The sequence below is a fragment of the Bufo gargarizans genome, chromosome 4 (assembly GCF_014858855.1).
Source record: "Bufo gargarizans isolate SCDJY-AF-19 chromosome 4, ASM1485885v1, whole genome shotgun sequence".
Classification (NCBI taxonomy): domain Eukaryota; kingdom Metazoa; phylum Chordata; class Amphibia; order Anura; family Bufonidae; genus Bufo; species Bufo gargarizans.
In genome coordinates, this window is record NC_058083.1 from 184,799,177 (window position 1) to 184,818,045 (window position 18,869).

An 18,869-nucleotide genomic window follows, 5' to 3' on the forward strand; every position below is an offset into this window, starting at 1 on the left:
GGTGCATGGCGGCCTCAGGCAAAGCTGCACACTGACTCGTTGTTCCCCCTCCGGGGAACCCAAGAGCCCTCTCACCGAAGGAGTAGCCAGGGGAAATGTCTAGCATCCATGCAGGACTATACAAACCAGAAACAGACCAGACATGGAACAACAACTAGACATCCAACACCAACCCGTAACATAAACCATACCACACATTGTCACCACCAGATATCTGAGAAGCTCTGACAGACGTCCTTCAGAACCTCCTCCTTGAGGTTCCTTTTGTTTTGCTTTCCTTTTCTCATCTCGTTAGCCTCTCTCAGCTGTCATGTAGTTGCACTGATTGCATCCCATAAATCCCTTCCCATACTGCATCACTTTGCGGTTTATACAACTTCCTGGAGTGTATGCATGCTGGATGCTACTACGGATGCTCAAGCATGGATCCGGTTTCACTTTTGACATGCAGGGTCTTTCATTGGAGGTAGCAGATCTCCGTAAGACTGTTTTTTAGTTTCAGGTGACCGGTTCAGCTTGCGTTCATGGAGTTTGTTCTGAGCCTAAGATCTCGCTCCCGGATACGTTCTCCGGGGGTAGTGAGAATTTTGATCGTTTTAGAGACGCTTGCAAACTCCATTTTCGCCTACTTCCCCATTCCTCTGGTGATGAGGAGCAGATGGTGGGGATCATCATCTCGCTGCTCAGGGATAACGCTCAGTCCTGGGCCTTTTCGCTGCCGGTGGGGGCACGGCCCCTCTGTTCAGTGTATGAATTTTTTTTAGCCCTGGGTCAGATATATGATGATCCAGATCGTATTGCTCTGGCTGAGTCTAGACTACGTCTTTTATGCCAGGGTAAACAGTCCGCGGAGATATACTGTTCAGAATTTCAGAGATGGGCAGCTGATACTGGTTGGAATGATGCTGCACTCCAAAATCAATTTTGCCATGGTCTTTCAGAGGGATTGAAAGATGCATTTGCCTTTCATGAGAGACCTACCTCCTTGGACTCTGCCATGTCTCGGGCCGTTCGTATTGACAGGCGTCTTAGAGAGAGAGGAGAGATCACTCCTTCCTGTCATACTCAGTCCAAGGACAGTGCGGCGGTCTCATTCAGTGCACAGGGGTCTCAGTCGCTCTCAATGCCTTCTGAGCAGGAGCCCATGCAGCTGGGTTTGCTTGCCTCTGACAATAGAGGATTCAGCTCTCATAGGAAGGTTTGTTTCTGTTGTGGAGGTATAAATCATTTGGCAAATGTTTGTCCCTCTAGGAGATTCAGGCAGTTTTTTGAGAGTAATAAAGAAACAAAAATAAAAAAATCCTCTAAAGACGTTCCATCTGTTACTATTGGCAAGGTTAATGCGGAATTTGAAGGTTTGCTTGTAGTTCCCGTTTTGTCCTACCTGCCAGGGTGGCGCTAGAGAGCAAGAACATTTTTTGTGAGATTTTTGTAGATAGTGGAGCAGCTGTCAATCTCATTGATAATCAATTTGCTATAACTCATGGTTTCCAGGTATGCACTTTGGGAAAGGATATACCTGTTTTTGCTATTGATTCCGTTCCACTTTCTCAGAAATCGTTAAAGGGCATAGTTCACAATATCCGTTTGATTGTGAGTGATACTCATGTTGAGGATGTGTCATGTTTCGTCCTAAGCAGGTTGCCTACTCCTCTAGTGTTGGGGCTACCCTGGCTCACTAAACATAACCCCACCATTGATTGGCAAGCGAGGCAAATAAATGGTTGGAGTGACTTTTGCAGAGAGAATTGCCTCACGACATCTGTTTCAGAGGTTTCTACTAAGACTGTACCATCTTTTCTCTCTGAATTTTCGGATGTGTTTTCTGAGAGTGGTGTTCAGGAATTTCCCCCTCACAGGGAGTACGATTGCCCTATTTATCTCACCCCAGGCGCCAAGCTGCCTAAATCTCATTTATACAATCTCTCCCAACCTGAAAGGGTCGCTATGCGTGCTTATATCTCTGAGAGTCTGAGAAAGGGACACATACGACCCTCGAAGTCACCTGTTGCCGCTGTTTTTTTCTTTGTTAAGAAAAAAGATGTTTCTTTAAGACCTTGTCTGGATTTCAGGGAGCTGAACAGTATCACTATTCGTGACCCTTATCCGCTTCCTCTGATCCCGGACCTGTTTAACCAGATTGTTGGGGCTAAAGTTTTTTCCAAGTTGGATCTTAGGCTACTTTCACACTTGCGTTCAGAGCGGATCCGTCTGAGACAGATCCGCTCATATAATGCAGACGGTGGATCCGTTCAGAACTGATCCGTCTGCATTATATTGTAAAAATATTTCTAAGTGTCAAAGTAGCCTCAGACAGATCCGTCCAGACTTTACATTGAAAGTCAATGGGGGACGGATCCGTTTGAAAATTGAGCCATATTGTGTCATATTCAAACGGATCCGTCCCCATTGACTTACATTGTAAGTCTGGACGGATCCGTTTGCCTCCGCACGGCCAGGCGGACACCCGAACGCTGCAAGCAGCGTTCAGGTGTCCGCCTGCTGAGCGGAGCGGAGGCCAAACGCTGCCAGACTGATGCATTCTGAGCGGATCCGCATCCACTCAGAATGCATTAGGGCTGGACGGAAGCGTTCGGGGCCGCTTGTGAGAGCCTTTGAACGGAACTCACAAGCGGAGCCCCGAACGCTAGTGTGAAAGTAGCCTAAGAGGGGCATACAACCTGGTCAGGGTCAGAGAAGGAGACAAATGGAAGACGGCCTTCAATACCCCTGAGGGCCATTTTGAGAATTTGGTTATGCCTTTTGGTTTGATGAATGCTCTAGCCGTCTTTCAGCATTTTGTGAACAGCATTTTTTATCATTTAATGGGGAAATTTGTATTAGTGTATCTAGATGATATTTAGATTTTTTCTCCTGATTTCAAAACTCATAAGGAACATTTACGTCAGGTCTTGCTCATCCTGCGGGAGAATAAATTGTACACTAAACTGGAAAAATGTGTGTTTGCGGTTCCAGAAATTCAATTCTGGGGTTTCTTCTCTCCGCTTCTGGTTTTCGCATGGACCTTGAGATGGTCCACGCTGTGCTTGAGTGGGAGCTTCCTGAGAATCAGAAGGCGCTGATGCGTTTTTTGGGTTTTGCCAATTATTACAGGAAGTTTATTTTGAATTATTCCTCTGTTGTTAAACCACTCACTGATATGACTAGAAAGGGGGTAGATTTTTCCTCCTGGTCGTTAGAGGCGCGTAAGGCCTTTTCTAATATCAAGGAGAGTTTTGTTTCCGCTCCCATCTTGGTACAACCTGATATTTCTCTACCCTTCATAGTTGAGGTTGATGCTTCTGAGGTGGGTGTGGGTGCGGTCTTGTCTCAGGGTCCCTCTCCTGCCAAATGGCGACCGTGTGCCTTTTTCTCGAAGAAACTCTCCTCCGCAGAGAGAAATTACGATGTGGGAGATAGGGAGTTGTTGGCCATCAAGTTAGCTTTTGAGGAATGGCGCCATTGGCTAGAGGGAGCCAGACACCCTATTACCGTGTTTACTGACCATAAGAATCTGGCCTACTTGGAGTCAGCCAAGCGTCTGAACCCGAGACAGGCCAGATGGTCTCTGTTCTTTTCAAGGTTTAATTTTGTTGTCACGTTCCGCCCTGGGGTTAAGAATGTGAAGGCGGATGCTCTGTCACGTTGTTTTCCGGGAGGTGGGAATTTTAAAGACCCGGGTCCCATTTTGGCTGAAGGTGTGGTGGTCTCTGCTCTTTATCCTGAATTGGAGGCAGAGGTTCAGGTAGCCCAGTCAGAGGCTCCTGATCTTTGTCCTCCTCGGAGGTTGTTTGTGCCTCTCGCTTTAAGACACAAGATTTTTAAGGAGCACCACGATACTGTCCTTGCTGGGCACCCGGGGGCAAGACCCACAGTGGATCTCATCGCTCGGAGATTCTGGTGGCCTGCGCTTCGTAAGTCGGTTGAGGGTTTTGTGGCAGCCTGCGAGACCTGCGCTCGTGCCAAAGTCCCTCATTCACGGCCATCAGGTCCTCTCCTTCCGTTACCCACTCCTTCCCGTCCTTGGACACATCTGTCCATGGACTTCATTACGGACCTGCCTCGTTCCTCGGGGAAGACTGTGATTCTGGTGGTGGTGGACCGTTTTAGCAAAATGGTGCATTTCATTCCTTTTCCTGGCTTGCCCAATGCTAAGACGCTGGCGCAGGCATTTATTGATCACATTGTCAAATTGCATGGTATTCCTTCAGACATAGTCTCTGATAGGGGCACGCAGTTTGTTTCCAGATTCTGGAAGGCTTTCTGTTCTCGCTTGGGGGTTCGGTTGTTATTCTCTTCTGCTTTCCAACCGCAGTCGAATGGTCAGACAGAGCGCGTCAATCAGAATCTGGAGACATATCTGCGCTGTTTTGTGGCGGAGAATCAGGAGGATTGGTGTTCTTTTTTGTCCCTTGCTGAGTTTGCTTTAAATAACCGTCGTCAGGAGTCCTCTGATAAGTCACCATTTTTTGGTCCATATGGGTTTCATCCGCAGTTTGGGACATTCTCTGGAGAGGGGTCTTCTGGTTTACCCGATGAGGACTGATTCTCCTCGTCTTTGTCAGCTATTTGGCAAAAGATTCAGGATAATCTAAAGAGCATGAGTGAGAGATATAAGCGTGTGGCGGATAAGAGACGTGTGCCTGGTCTGGACCTGAATGTTGGTGATCTGGTGTGGTTGTCTACTAAGAATATCAAATTGAAGGTTCCCTCCTAAGTTTATTGGGCCTTACAAAATCTTGTCCGTCATCAATCCTGTTGCCTACCGTCTTGATCGTCCTCAGACTTGGACTAATGTTTTTCATAAGTCCTTATAAAAACCTTATGTCCAACCCATTATACCCTCGTCTTTGCCTCCTCCTCCGATTGTGGTTGATGGTAATCTTGAATTTCAGGTCTCTAGGATTGTGGATTCTCGTGTTGTCCGCGGTTCTCTCCAGTACCTCGTTCATTGGGAGGGTTATGGTCCTGAGGAGAGGATGTGGGTCCCAGTGACGGACATTAAGGCCACTCGTCTCATCAGGGCTTTCCATAGGTCCCATCCTGAGAAGGTGGGCTCTGAGTGTCCGGAGTCCACTCGTAGAAGGAGGGGTACTGTCACCACCAGATATCTGAGAAGCTCTGACAGACGTCCTTCAGAACCTCCTCCTTGAGGTTCCTTTTGTTTTGCTTTCCTTTTCTCATCTCGTTAGCCTCTCTCAGCTGTCATGTAGTTGCACTGATTGCATCCCTTTAAATCCCTTCCCATACTGCATCACTTTTAGCGGTTTATACAACTTCCTGGAGTGTATGCATGCTGGATGCTACTACTGAGTCTTCTACAGATACGATTTGTTCATTCATTTGTGTTTTCCTGTTTGCTGGATCCCAGGTGACCCTGACTCCCTCCGTATCAAGTGTAGGGAGCCGGTGGTCATGTTCCCTCACTATTATAGGGTGTTCATGTGTTATACAGTCGAGGTACGAGGCTATGCGATCATCTACCATTGAGATTTTTGCATAGGCTGAGCAGTTAGGGAGAGAGCCAGGTCTGTTGCAGGGCTCTCCCTTTTGTTCCTTAGTTTTGGATCCAGTCAGTCGGATCTTCATTTTGTGTCTTCTAGTTTTCTATACACCTTCCGTGACACACATAAAAACAGAGTCGGAAGGGAAGGTGACATTGATGTCTCACTAGGTGGCCCTCAAGTACTGGGCAGATGGAACACATAGGACAGGAGCATAACTCCAGCACCAAACAAAGGCTGGAGGACAACTAAAACTCCTGGCCCTCAGCAACAGGATAAATAGCACCAAGTGAACTTAACCCCACAAGTACCAGACAGGAAAAGAACTAGGATACAAGGAGCAGTGCACAGACATGCTGCAAAACTACACGTTGCCCCAGGCAACAAGCATACATGGCAAACGTGTCACAGCGAACAACACCGAGACCGTGACACAGCCGTGACACTGGCATCCACTGTCCGTGGCTTGTTCGGTAGATGGGCCCGACATATTTTTGATCAATTATATGCGCAAAGAGCTTCCAACTGCTCTTGCAGTAAGTATAGCCACCAAGCAGCTTATTTTTCATTTAGTATTTGCTTATATCTTTGTGCAATTGACTAGCAGTGTGTTGTTGACTGTGTGCAATTGACTAACAGTGTGCTGTTACTTGTAGTTCTACTAATCGCATTATGTTTCAGCCAAGTTAGCGTGCACCTACGTTCTCAAATTTACTTTCTATGGAGGTGCTGGTTCATCTGTTTTTCTTACCATGTTCAACATGACAGGTTCTGTTTAATGTCACGTTGCTATATCTCCATACATTAACCCATTGGAAACGTATGATGTACTATTACTTCACTGCAGTCCCCAATGCATGGGCACCATCCGTGTGGCTGGCGCAGATGAATGCAGACCCATTCAACTTGAATGGGTCCATGATTGCTCCGCACCACAAAGAAATAGAATGTGTTAAATTTGGGATTTTTTTTTTCTAAATAAAGATGGAGTATATTGACTTAAATTTACCACTGTCATGAAATGCAATGTGTCACAAGAAAACAATCGCTTGGATAAGTAAAAGCGTTCCAAAATTATTACCACATAAAGTGATACATGTCAGATTCGCAAAAAACGGCCTGGTCTCGAAGGTGTAAAATGGCCTGGGGTAGAAGGGGTTAAACAACACACGGTGACATAAGATGTCTCTTTATCACAGATCACAATATGTACACCATGCTAACTATGCTGAACATTACAGAGATAAGTAATAGCAAAATAGCAATAAAGTAAACCTTCCCAGAATGTCTCTGTGAGAAGACAACATGTGGCAGAGTTTATCTTATTGACCAATGATGCAGTCAGCCAGGTTACCAGGATATTTCCCTATGACCTAATCTGAAGGACAACATAACTGAACAGATGTGACTAGATGACAAATGGCCTATAGAGAATGTTTCAGGTAGAATATAATTTCCTTAAAGGAGCTTTCCATATAAATATACCATAAATGCTTTGTAGAGAATGATCCTGCCCATGATACTGTCATCTACAAGGAGACCACTATTCACCAGTCTTCCCATAGAAATTTGTGAAAAGGAAGGGGGGGGGGGGGGGGGACCCAATTAGGCAGAGCCAACACAAGCCACAAGCAGGCAGGGAGAAGAGAAGTAGGTGTGGACAGAAATACACCGAGAACATCCTTTTAAAGTGAAGTCTACATTAAAACTACCTTAAAGCAGATACTTTATTATGAACTGCATACATGTCAGTGCATTAAGTGCAGAAATTCTGATAATATACAATATTATAGGGGTTGTCTCATCTCAGACAAAGGGGGCATATATGCCCCCTTTGACTGAAAGGTGAACGCCCCGCACCTATATTGTGAACGGAGCCCTAAAAGCGGTGGAGGGAGCACTGGACATGTACAGCTGCCCTCCATTTATTTTCTATGGGGCCACTGAAAATAGCCAAGTGCTGGCTCGGCTATTTCCATCGTGCCCATAGAAGTGAATGGGACCGGTGGCTGGTCATGCGCAGTGTATTTCACTTCTATGGGGAGAACCGGAGTCCTCCAGCCACCACATTGTAGGGCTCCGTTCCTGATATAGGTATGGGTCCCAGCGATGGGACCTATAAGACAATGGGGGCATATCCGTCCACGCTCCCGAAATGCGGATGCGGACAGCACACTGTGCTGTCCGCATCTCTTCCGGTCCCATAGAGAATGAATGGGTCTGGACCCATTCTACGGACATGTGAATGGAACCTAATACTGCCGAATAAATAACTCAACATTAAATCAGTAAACTACTAATTATATAGTTAGGTAAAAGTTTCTATAAATTAGCTCCAACAGGTAGAGTTAGACTTTAAATTCGTTGTCCACCTTTTATTAAGTAATGGCTTACCCTTAGGATAGGTCATCATTAGTTGATGGGCAGGGGTCTGACCAGGGCTTTTTTTCTGAGAGAAAAGGTGGTGGAACTCACCCCCCCTCCCCTGGCCACTGGGTCTGGGCCGCAGACAGCAATGGAGTCGGCCTGGGGGCAGGGTTTGGGACCACAGAATCGGTGTCTCCTCTCTCACTCTCTCCGCCGCTGTCAGTGGTGGGCGGGAGCTGGGCGGACCTGAGCCAGTGGAGAGCCGGAGGTGCTGGAGGCTGCAAGTAAGCAGCCTAAGCAGCAGGCCGGCTGGGCCCAGTAACTAAAGGAGGGGGGGCGAGTCGGCAGAAAATAGGTGGCGGAACACCGTTCCGGGGCGTTCCGCCAGAAAAAAAGGCCTGAGTCTGACACTCCACACCCCAGCCAATCAGCTGTTTGGCATTAACTCCTGAGCTGGACTCAGGTCCATCAACCTTGTAGCAGACTGAGCTTGTCACTCAGCGGGGACCAGAGTGCGATGGACAGAAGGAGCGGGAACCGAGGGGGAGGGAGCAGGTAAGTTTCCCAAAACAGGTCCAAAGGGAAAGGAGCATCTGCTGTACATGTTAAATATGGTACCCGCTCCAAAGAGGAATGGGTATCAAAGCTGCCGGGATTCAGCTGTTTCAAATAGCAGGCACCTTGGGCTACTGTTTGCAATCTACGATAATGTCAATTGCAGACATTTAACCCCTCAGATGCCATAGTCGATTGTGACCTTGTGCAGCTTTCCCTGAGGCTACCAGGCCTATCAAAGGTATATTACTATGGATGCCTGCAGGTAGCACTTCTCTATAAGAGTATACTGAATTCCCCATACTCTACTGTATTAAGACACAGTAGTGTATGGCAGAAGCAATCTAAATATCGCATTCTCAGTTCCCCTGTGGGGGCTTAACCCCTTAGTGACCAAGCCTGTTTGGGCCTTAATGACCAAGCCAGATTTTGAAAATCTGACATGTGTCCCTTTAGCAGAGAATAACTTTGTAAAGGTTTTGCACCTCCAAGTAATTCTGACATTGTTTTCTCATCACATATTGTACTTTACCTAGGTGGTAAAATTTTACCGATAAAATATGCGTATCTTTATTAAAAAACTAAAAAATCGATGAAAATTATAATATATTAAAATATAATGCTTTCCAATATTTTTTATCAGAAATATATTTCCACATCTTTACTTTATTTTGGCTGCACTTACAAAAAACTTTTTTATTTTATTAAGGAGACTTACCATTTTAACATAAATTTAAAAATTTTTGAAGTACATATTTTTTCCTGCAACAAGCCAAGTTTGCAGAGGCTTATAAGAATAAAAGAACCCCGAAAAAGTAACCTCATTTTGCAAACTAGATCCCTTAACGTAGTCATCTATGGGTGTAATGAGTTTTTTGACCCCCTAGTCTTTTAAAGAAATTAATGCTAAGAAGGTGAAAAAAATAAAATCTTCTTTTTTTTTACACAAAAGTATCAATTTTAAGAATATTTTTTATTTTCTACAAAGCACATAAAAATGAAGAAGTACACCCCAAAATGTATCACCCCATTCTCTTGTCTTCAGAAATACCCCCATTGTGGCCCTAATCTTATGTCTTGACACATGGCAGGGCCCAAACATAAAGGAGCACCCTATGGCTTTCAGATAATAAATTTAAAATGGTTTAGTCCCCATTGCACACATGTAATGGCATTGAGCTGCCAAAATTATAGAAACCCCTATAAATGACCCCATTTTGAAAACTAGACCCCCTAAGGTATTCATTTAGGTGTTTAGTGATCTTTTAGACCCCCTAGTTTTTTGCAGAAATGCTAAAAAGGAAAAAAAAAAGTTTTTTTCATTTTTTACACAAAAGTGTAAATTTAAAGATTTAAAACATTTTTTTTCTACAGAGCACATGAAAATGAAGAAGTACACCCCAAAATGTATCACCACCATTTCTCCTGTCTTCAGAAATATCCCCATTGTGGCCCTAATCTTATGTCTTGACACACGGCAGGGCCCAAACATAAAGGAGCACCTGGGGCCTATATATATATATATATATATATATATATATATATATATATACAGTATATATGAGAATATATGGTTTAATTCAAATTGTTAAAAAAAAATTAACAGGAAATTGGAGAAAAAATACTTTTAGATGGTTAACCCTATTACTGTCGTAAAAATCCACCACATTCTTATCTTTGTGGCACGTACAGATGAGAAGTGAAGCTGTGCACTTATAAGTGAGGTAGAATTCTGAAAAGACATTTGCTTGTACATATGACTATGTCTCGCCAAACTAAAAAAATGGAAATAAATTGAACTGTAGTGAAAGGCAACAAGTCCAAGAATACAGAGCAAAATGTCTCCAACTCAGGGGCGTTGCTAGGGTCTCAAAGGATCCGAGGCCCAAGCCCCAATAAATATGGCCTAGTTCTCTAAGGCTACTTTCACACTGTTCTGGCAGGGGAATAGCCTGCCGGATCCATGCTACCGCTAATGCACTGTGCCGACGGATGTCCGCTCCGGCCCGGAGGTCCGTCCGCAGCACGGCAAACATGCCGAGAGACGGCTGGGATAAAACTGCAGCATGCTGTAGTTTTTTTCAGCCCACTTCTGAACATGTTTGCCGTATTAGCGAATGGGGCCGGAGCGGATTTCCGGCGGCATGGTGCACTAGCGGTAGCACGGATCCGGCAGGCTGCTCACCCGCCAGAACAGCCTGCCGGAGGAGACTGCTGCTAGTGTGAAAGTAGCCTAAGGCGACCCTCCCCGCGCACGCTGCATTTTTTTGTACTCGCTATACAGCAGCACATACCTGTGACATCCGGTGCCTCCAGGTGATGTCTCCTCTGATGTAGATCTTCTCTGTCAACATCTTCTCCACTCGGTCCAGACAACTTCTTTCAGCTGCACCTCGTCTCTGCAGAGTGTGACACACAGACATCTAAAGAGCTTGGTCTCGGGAGAGGCACTTCCAGATTATTTTCTGTCCGCCGCCACAAAACCATGGTGCCTATAGAACAGACTACACAGTGTAGAGGTATACTGTATATTGTGTGGCACAGTGTATGCTATATGTGTATAACAAACATATTTCACATGAAAACTTACAATTACTTGGCTTGGCCCTTGGGGATCTCGGACACCACTTCAACACTTTGGCCGCGTGCTGGGTGGAGCTGATGATGTGTTTTATCCTAATGAGAAAGATTTCATAATAAGGATTTGGAGAAGGGGCAGAGGGATAGCAGAGCAGGGAGAGGCTGGGGCTGCTACTAGGGGGCTTATACCATGGGGGAGTAATAAAGCCCACAATAATGCCCCCCCAGTAGAAATAATTCTCCTTATAATGTGACAGTGCAAAAAATACTCCCTTGTAATGCCCCCAGTTAAGCTAATGTCCCCATAGTGCCCCCATAATGTGCCAGTATAAAATACCCCAATATAGTGCCCCCAGTAAATGCCCCCATAGTGCTCCTCTCCCCCTTTCCTCCTAGTGCCCCCCATAATGTACTAGTATAAATGCCCCAGTAGATGCTGTGTCCCCCATAATTTTCAAGTATAAAATACCCCTTCTTAGTGCCCCCCGTAGATGACCCCATAGTACTCCTCTCCCCCCCTTCCCCATAGTATCCAACATTATGTGCCCCAGTATAAAATTCTACTGTACAGAGCCCCCCATATAAAATACCCCTTCTTTGTGGCCTCAGTAGATGCCCCTATAGTGCCCCCAATAATGTGCCAGTAATAAGTGCCCCCAATAATGTGCCAGTAATAAAAGAACCCCCCCATCATGTGCCAGTAATAAAAGCACCCCCTATCATGTGCCAGTAATAAAAGCACCCCCCATCATGTGCCAGTAATAAAAGCACTCCCGCCATCATGTGCCAGTAATAAGAGCCCCCATAATGTGCCAGTAATAAAAGCCCCCATCATGTGCCAGTAATAAAAGCCCCCCCATCATGTGCCAGTAATAAAAGCCCCCCCATCATGTGCCAGTAATAAAAGCACTCCCCCATCATGTGCCAGTAATAAGAGCCCCCCATCATGTGCCAGTAATAAGAGCCCCCCATCATGTGCCAGTAATAAGAGCCCCCCATCATGTGCCAGTAATAAGAGTCCCCCAATGTGCCAGTAATAACAGCCCCCCTCAATGTGCCAGTAATAACAGCCCCCCTCAATGTGCCAGTAATAACAGCCCCCCCCCCAATGTGCCAGTAATAACAGCCCCCCATCATGTGCCAGTAATAGCCCCTCTATCATGTGCCAGTAATAACAGCCCCCCATCATGTACCATTAATTACAGTCCCCCTATCATGTGCCAGTAATAACAGCCCCCCCATCATGTGCCAGTAATAACAGCCCCCCATCATGTGCCAGTAATAACAGCCCCCGTCATGTACCAGTAAAAACAGCCCCCCCAATGTGCCAGTAATAACAGCCCCCCCAATGTGCCAGTAAAAGTATTGTGTGTGTATATATATATATATATATATATATATATATAAAAACAAACAAAAAAATACTTATACTTACCTCCATGTCAACGATGCTATGCAGGCCTCTTCCGGCCTGTGTCCCGCGCTGTACGGCTCAGGAGGCGCGATGACGTCATCGCACCGCCTGCGCCGGCCCCCTCCAGAGGAAGGGAAAAGGACATGCCTCTCCCTCCCCTGCCGCAGCACAGCCATCTGTATCGCTGTCCTGAGGACGCAATCATTAGAGATCCTCCACAAAATATCATGCCAATATCATGATACAGTAATGTGAATGGAATTAACAGCTTTGTGTGACAGGTCATAAAAAATGAAATTTAGAAAACAAATCAGAAAAGATAAAATTTGTTCCAATGTCTAAAAAAAAACATCCCAAAAAGATCCCTCCCTCGCTGGAAAGCCCACGAACTAAACAGAAAATGAGAATAAATTGACTTCCTGAAAAGACCCCCCATCCACCATTTTTGGTATTAATTAGCAACTGTATGGTACGTCTCAAAACAAGTAATTGCAGAGGCCTGGTTGGGGCAAATGGGGCTGGAAATTTGGGTGTCCCTCCTCCCATGTTTGCTACACACCCACCATTGTTTCTGAGGATATGTCTTGCTGGTAGTGGCAGGGACGGGGTGAGGAAAGTGTCGTTCTGAAAGCTTTCGAACCTCCTCAGATGTAGACATCCTTCCTGTCCTTCCACTTCACTGCAAGCAGCTGGTCACTTGCAAGGGTGAAGGATGCTCCTTTCTCCAACCACTTGGACACCAGCGGTTGTGGGTATCCAACTCTATTTTTACGGACAGTCCCACAAGCCCCTGTGTTTGTAGCATGGAGGTATTTATAAAGGTGTATACTAGTATAAAAATGATCAGTGTACACGCGATACCTTATGTGCAGGACTGGCGCCAATAGATACCACACAATTTTTCCCGATGTCCCAATATTTTCAGGGCAGCCTGGGGGGTTAAGTTGGGAGTCTCTGCTCTCATATACAGATAAACCGCAGGTGTAGCCGGTTGTGCTCTCTCATACCTTATATAATTTTAGCCCATATCTGGTACACTTGGAGGGAATAAACTGATGGAAGGAAAGGCGGCCTTTAAAACTAAAAAGGGATTCATCGACGGATAGATTTTTTTCAGGGGTATTTAATATTAAGAATAAATATGTAAGGTGGAAAATAAGGGGTCTTAATTTATTTAGGCGGTCGTAGGCTGGGTCAGTTCTGGGTGGACTTGGGAATTGTCAGAAAAATGCATAAACCGCTTTAGAGCTTCATAGCGGTTTCGGAACATAACTGCTGCAAACACAGGGGTTGATTGGACAGTACTCACAGACCAATACGATCGGACAGATGGCTTTTTTTTACAATGCCCATGTCCAGGGTAAGCCCAAAAAAATGTTTAATTTTAGGAACACTGATAGACGTGGGCTTTTGTACAGCAAACTGTGTGGCATATAGATTAGTTTGCTGTACAATAAACTCCAGGACTTTATCATCCACAAATAAATGAAAAAAATCATAAGGGGTAAAACTGGTGACGTCCACATTAATTTGGGGAGTGGATAAAAATTGGGGTACTTGGGGGGGGGGGGGAATGAAGTGGCAGGAACCCACATAGTAGAAGGGACGGGACCGCTGGGTGGAGAAAAAGATGAGGTGGCGACTTCTACCACCATAGAGCTATGAGGTCTGGGGATGGAAGTGGAACTAGAGTTCCCGCTATCTGAAGATGTTTCTGCCCCCCCTCCCCCCAATGTGCCAGTAAAAGTATTGTATATATATATATATATATATAAAAAAAAAAAAACACTTATACTTACCTCCATGTCAGCGATGCTATGCAGGCCTCTTCCGGCCTGTGTCCCGCGCTGTATGGCTCAGGAGGCGCAATGACGTCATCGCGCCGCCTGCGCCGGCCTCTGATAGTGGTCAGAGCAGAGAAATTCATATGCCTGCTCTGCACTGAATAATCTGTTAGACATTTATTTTATTTTATAAAAAGCTCAGATAGAAATTAAAATAACTAACCATCCCTACTAGACTAGTGACGGACACCCACTAACTTCCAGTAACCGCTGCCATCATTCTTGAGGGCAGGGGGGGTGAGGATCGGGACTCAGCTTTCCCTTATGGGGAAGCTGGGGGACCCGATCACTGCACCAGAGGCTTTCTACCGCCTCTCTTATATTTTCAGTGATCATGGCGAAACAAGAAAAGGGGGGGGGGGTTCAGCACATCCCAATGCGCAGGTGCACGTTGCTATGGCTGAAAATACATATAGAACACCTAGTGCAATAGCACTCTACAAACCAAATAAAGTACAAAGGTATATTGTATTGCAGAGATGCTTAGTAAATACATTTTTGTATTTGCGGCAGATGGGCTAAAATAATTTTGTACAAAATGTATTTGCTAAGCATCTCGAATTTATTAGCATAGCATCGGCAATACAATATACCTTTGTACTTTATTTGGTTTGTAGAGTGCTGTTGCACTATGTGTTCTATATGTATTTTCAGCCATCGCAACGTGCACCTGCGCATTGGGATGTGCTGACCTCCCCGTTTTTGTTTTGCAGTTTGTATGGGAGTTGTGGCTGACTCCTATTTGGCCGTGCACTCCTGTGGCCTGTTTTGCGTCATGGGCTGATTTTAATTAGCTTTAGTACATAGTTTGCTCAGCATGCATGCTGGTATTTCTAGTCCCTGGATTCATTGGAGGCCATTTTGGCACCATAGAGATATAAACCAAAAGGGCCCAGCATGCATGTGGGACCTGCACTTCCTGAATTTCATGGTCGCTGTTATGGCACCCAACAGGTGAGGTTTAGTGTTAGGACCTGTCTTATAGAGATCGCCTTGGCGTGCAGCAGACGGGCTCAAATAATTTTGTACAAAATGTATTTGCTAAGCATCTCTAATTTATTAGCATAGCATCTGCAATACAATATACCTTTGTACTTTATTTGGTTTGTAGAGTGCTGTTTCACAGTGTATCACGGCGATCACGTGATCAGAACCTCTTGTCACGGTTTCTGATCACTGCCCCGAGCCCTCAGCTACCTCCGGTAGCTGCGAACACGTAGCTGCAGCGCATGATTTTAGCGCTGACTTGGGCTGAAGTGCCGCCGTAAAAAGGCGGCGCTTCAGCCCAAGGCTCCTTAGTGACTGCCGTGAAAAACACATATGAGTGGTCACTAAGGGGTTAAAAAAAGTTTGCAAAGTTTTTAAAGATATTAAAAAAATGCCAAAAGTATTAAATTATAAACTTATTTATCCCATACAGTGAATGTTTCAGTGAAATGTTTTTTCATCATTTGATCTCCCCCAAACAAATTAAATAAAAAAAGATCAAAAAGTCATAACACCCCAAAATAGTAACACTGAAAACCACAGATCACCCCCACAAAAAATGAGTTCACACACAGCTCCGTAGAAATATTTAAAAAGTTATGGGTGTCAAAATATGGTGATAAAAATAAAATAAAATTCCAAAAACTATACAAATGTGGTATCGCTGTCATCGTACTGTCCCAGAGAATAAAGAGCACAGGTCAGTTTCATTGTATAGGGACCCATAAAACTATGGTGGAATAAGACTCCTTGTCCCACAAAAAAATGTGAATGCTAAAGCAAAAAAGTAATGGCTCTGGAAAGGCAAGGGGTGAAAAACAAAAACGGAAAATTACTGTGTCATGAAACGGTTAAGAGTACATCTTAAGGCACATCATTACGAGAAACTTTAAAGAAATATCTAGAAATATTTATATTGACTCGAGCTGTTGCAAAGGCCAAATTGAAGATGATGTACAGAACACTGCACTCACTACCACTATTCATTCTGAGGCACAAATACTCTTCAAATCAGCAAAAGTAAATAGACCTGTGCAAACAGAAGGAAGCTGGAAGCAAGGGGCACAATGGTAGGAGAGGGAGACATTAAGGTTTCATTTAATTCACGGTCATGCTCCAATGCTGCAGCTTCACCAAATGTCACCATGGAGCTGTAGTCTAATTGAGTACTCCGCTAAAGACCAAATTATCCTTTGTAATTATTTAGTAGGATTTTTTTAGCTGTGTTATTTCTGCACTAACAGAGGCAGCAGTCCACAGAGACTCCATCCAATCTTAAAGTGGTTCTCCTGGCTTTTTAAAAATGTATTCTATCTTCAGCCCTGTCGAAGGAAGATCATTTAGTAAGTACTAAATGGCTTTATTTAGAGTTTATGCCCTGTAGTGCCATCCCTCCCCCATTGATGTCCGTGCAATTTACAGCTGTGTCTCTGTGGCCCCTCCCACTAAGGCTGTGGCCCCTCCCCCTGGACCTGAAAGCTCAGAATGAGCAGGAATTTAAATGAATAAAATACGTTATATTGAATCTTTTCCCACAAAAGTATATATCAATCTGCTCATCTCCTCCTACTGTCTGCAGTTGAAACACCACCCTCTTTTGGTAAGCCTAAACCTCTGCCTAACCCCTCAGCCTAACCCCACGGATTCATATTACTGTTTTCTTTATAATCATATATTGTGCTTGTGAATATAGTAGTAATAGGTAGAATCGCTTTCTAAGCATAGGAATCCACTCTTCTCAAGGCTATGGAGTAGTGTATATGATATGTACATGCTAGGACCCAGCTCTGCTCTCAGCATGCTGATGTCTAGCCTTGTCAACCCTCCCCTCATCCTTAAGACTACCCGCATGTATTGTAGGGCCTGCTGCAGTACATGGGCGCATTCTTAAAGAGAACCTATCACCATAAAAATGGAATATAAGCTACAGGCAGCATGTTAAAGAGCAGGCGAAACTGAGATGATTGATACATAGTTTTATGATTTTTATGGTAAAAGATTCAGTAAAACTTGTAATTTGTTCATTTAAAGTCTTGCTGATTCTGGACTTTGAAGTCCAGGAGACGTCCTAGTGATTGACGGCTCTCTCTGTATACATAGTCATGGAGGGAAGGCTGTCAATCACTAACAGGACCGCCCCCTGGACCTGAAAGCTCAGAATGAGCAGGAATTTAAATGAATAAAATACATTATATTGAATCTTTTCCCACAAAAGTATATATCAATCTGCTCATCTCCTCCTACTGCCTGCAGTTGAAACACCATGCTCAATGCAACAGGGTCCCTTTAAGGATGAGGGGGGCTATAGTCACATTTAATATACTGTCTCTCACTGTAGTTGTCCCCTGAACTCAGCTCCTCTTCATCACATCTCTCTGGGACACTCTGCTTGCTCACATACCAGTCGGTAAGTCAGATCCATAGCAGTGATGCTGGGGTGGACAACCGCTGGCAAGAGAGTCACGCTCTCACTTCCTCCTTAGCTTAGCGGGCAATGGACAGTGGTAGACTGAGCTGATTGGTGGAGGCGGAGAATCACCAGTCAGCTCAATATCTAGTGCTGCTCCTATCGCCTCCTCTGCCTTAGGCCTCCGTGACCGTTTTTTCACCTGTGGGTCTTCCTTGTTTTTTGGAGGATCCACGGACATGAAAAATGAAAAAAAAAGTCAAGTTTGCCATTGAAATGATAGGAAAAAATGTACACGGATCACGGACACAGATCACGGACACGGATGACAATCTTGTGTGCATCCGTGATTTTTCACGGACCCATTGACTTGAATGGGTCTGTGAACCGTTGGCCGTGAAAAAAATAGGACAGGTCATATTTTTTTCACGGCCAGGAAACACGGATCACGGATGCGGCTGCCAGACGGTGCATTTTCCGATTTTTCCACGGACCCATTGAAAGTCAATGGGTCCGCGAAAAAAAAACGGAAAACGGCACAACGGCCACGGGTGCACACAACGGTCGTGTGCGTGAGGCCTTAAGCCGTCTGCGTAGCTTTTCTCATGTCGTGCCGCTGGTGCTGAAAGAATGTTGCTCTTCACTGGCGCTGGACATGCTGCTCACAGTCTGACACTGTTACTGCCCCTACCCAAACCCCATTCCCCACCCCCGAGGCAACCTAAACTGGAGTGAGGAAAAGTGTATAAAAAAAGTTGGTTTCTGGAGCCACCCCCCTTGCTGGGTTCCGCCCTAGGCACCTGCCCTCCTGTGCCTAGTGAGAGATGTCCCTCGCTCTGCCACTGCACTGACACAGGCTGCAGGCTTTTCTGCCTGGGTCCCGACCAGACGTATGTGCTTCTTTTCCTGTTTAGCTGCACTTACTATTATGCTTACTCACCCAATCATGACCCAGGTGGAAAAGCCTGTGTCATTGCAGCGGATATGGCGCCATCAGCAGAGCGACTTATGGGTAGGTACTAGGTACTTATTAAAACAATCTTCCTTCCACAGGGCTGAACACAGAAAGTTTTTTTTTCTTTTTAAAGCCAGGAGAATCCACATCGCGTTTTTACCATCCGTTACGTAACAAAAAATTCCATTGTAAAAAAAAAAAGTATACAGGATACAAGTACTGCATTTTTTGTATCCTTTTTTTGTAACATATACGT

General features: G+C 45.0%; 1 protein-coding gene across 2 annotated transcripts in view; it reads right to left on the reverse strand.

Moving 5' to 3' along the window:
- Window positions 1-18,869, reverse strand: part of SERPINI2 (serpin family I member 2) — an 85,172-nt gene that overhangs the window by 46,774 nt on the left and 19,529 nt on the right. The window lies entirely within an intron of this gene.